The sequence below is a fragment of the Stigmatopora argus genome, chromosome 10, assembly GCF_051989625.1.
Source record: "Stigmatopora argus isolate UIUO_Sarg chromosome 10, RoL_Sarg_1.0, whole genome shotgun sequence".
NCBI classification, from domain to species: Eukaryota; Metazoa; Chordata; class Actinopteri; order Syngnathiformes; family Syngnathidae; genus Stigmatopora; species Stigmatopora argus.
In genome coordinates this window covers 13,970,091-13,972,776 of record NC_135396.1, presented here as the reverse complement: position 1 = coordinate 13,972,776, position 2,686 = coordinate 13,970,091, and positions in this window count along the sequence as shown.

Here is a 2,686-nt window from a genome sequence, read left to right as displayed (position 1 = left end):
CTTTCGTATAATTGAAAAAGCCCTCCTAGTTTAAATGATTTGAATGTCTATCGGTGTCAATGGAAGACTGATTTAAATCATATTTAAAAAGTAAAGGTTATTTTTATGGGAACCATAACCAATGCATTTCTGTTTTTATTCATTCAAATTTTGGGGGGGTTAACATTTTTATTAATTTCAAATTTTATTTTGTTAGCGGTTAGCGTGTCGGCCTCACAGTGGGGGAAATGGGGTAAAATCCAGGTGGTCCACCTGTGTGAAGTTTGCATGTTCTGCGTGGGTTTTCTCCGGGAACTCCGATTTCCTCCCACATTCCAAAGACATGCATGGTAGGCTGATTGCACACTCTAAATTGCCCCTAGGTATGTGTGTAAGTGTGCATGGTTGTCCGTCTCCTTGTGCCCAGCGGTCGGCTGGCTACCGATTCAGGGTGTCCCCCACCTTTGGCCCGGAATCAGCTGGGATAGGCTCCAGCACCCCCCGCAAGCCTAATGAAGATAAAGCGGTTCAGAAAATGAGATGAGATGTTTACTTCCCACTTTTTTATATTATGGTTCCACGGTAGGCGAACAAGTTTTAAACTGTGATTGACTGGTCTCAACTAGTCAACACTACTTTATCATAATTTTTTCATTGTAAGTTGAAAGCCTTTCAAGTCCCTGGTGCTGTTGTTGCTGTGTACAATAACATTTTGATCTATTCTTCCATTATCCGTGGACGGATCACAATTGAATTTAGTAGGGATATTGTACGAATGGTACACATCAATCTTGGAGTCTGTTTTTTTGTGCATTTTTTTAAACCAAGGCTAATTAATTAATTGAGGACTAAATTATGAAGTTAACCAGAAGTGGGAACGCACACTCTTTGTCACAGACTTCAGTCTGTAGTAGCACACTTGTGCTTGTTTTTGCAGGTTGAAGTCCTTTCTAGTAGTACTAGTTGTTCTTTTTCTTGTTGGCACAAACATTGAAGTCCTACTTCCCTGTTATTATTTAACTGAACGTCTTAAAACGTTGTAGCTTAATGACAGCCAATATGCATCAATCCTGCTGAGCCTGATTTAAAAAAAAAAATCAGAATGATTAACAATTTGTGGACTTGTTGCTGTAGATTACATGTTTGCCAGTAGAGAGCATGCATGCTCTTTGTTACAGCCTTCAGCGTGACACTGACAAATCCAGGTTTTGTAAGTATGTACATTCTTCGGTCATTAACTACATTTACAGAGCATGTTCTGTTTGCTCGATTTGATGCCAGCAAGAATTTACTGTGTTCTATCATTATGCCATCATATGAAAAATGATGCCTCATACCTGAAGCAAAAAGCAAGAAAAAAAAATACAATAAAACTGAAATGTTTTATAACAATCCAAAGTGAATTATATCTCTTGAATACATTAAAAATACATAAGAAAAACATCTGCTGCATGTCTTCTATTCAAGTAGACCATACTTTTAAGTGGAACCTTAATGGAATTATTAAATATTAAAGATAAAGGCAAAAAAATAAAAAATACATTTGCTCCACACTTCTTAAAATACATATCATAACTTGGATACTACAAATTAGCTCATCAGTATTTTAGTTTTAAAGCCTCCTTTGAAAAATAGTAATATCAGTGGGAATGCAAACATCCGTATAATAAAGCCTTTGGGCCACTATTGTACATTTTTCAAATAGAAAATTGTATCATTTCTGAAAATAACATTGCATGATATAATAAGACTAACATGAGGAGAGATGTTTCCTTTGGATGGGAGATCACAAGTCCATAGACTACATGATTTTAATTATAGTTTTTTTGTTTTTATTTAAACACATTGTACTGGGCAGTCTGTACAGATATAGGAACAACACCTGTACAGTAATCCCTCGAATATCGCGGCTTAACTACATCAGATTTTTTTTCCTGGGGGATTTTTTTTTCTAATTAATTATTTTGTAAATTCATAAAAATGTGAGAATCCACGTTAAAACTCGCAAGCGGAAGCCACTCCCCTGTCCTCCGCTTGCTACTAGGACTCGGCACTGAAGTAGAAATAAATATATATATATATATATATATATATATATATATATATATATATATATATATATATATATCGATTATCGCGGTTAATTGAAAAACCGCGAAGTAGGGTCACCCTTATTTAAAAAAAAAAAAAATGTATATATATATATATATATATATATATATATATATATATATACTTTTTTTTTTTTTTTTTAAATAAGGGTGACCCTACTTCGCGGTTTTTCAATTAACCGCGATAATCGAGGGATTACTGTAATGCTTTGCTGCTCCTATATTACAACAAACAAAAGTTCTGGTTTCATGGTAACTTGTCTTTCCTCCCCTTTAAAGCCTACTTGACTGCAAGTTAGTATAGGCAGAACATGGTTCCAATTAATTTATTATAATTAATCAACAGTCTCTTGTTCTCATGAGATGCTTAATCTAATTATAGGGCATGAAGCATCTGCTATGATTCAGACATTACAAACATCTAAAAAGTTTTCTTTTTTTTATGGGTTCATGGTCCAGTCTGATGAAAATTTTCTGGTATTGAATATTTTAATAAAGATAATTCACTTGTAGTGTTACAAGTTTAGATCTATTGTAAATGTGGATTTTTTTCAGTTTTCCATTGGGCACTGATTACTAAGCATCGAGAAATCAGT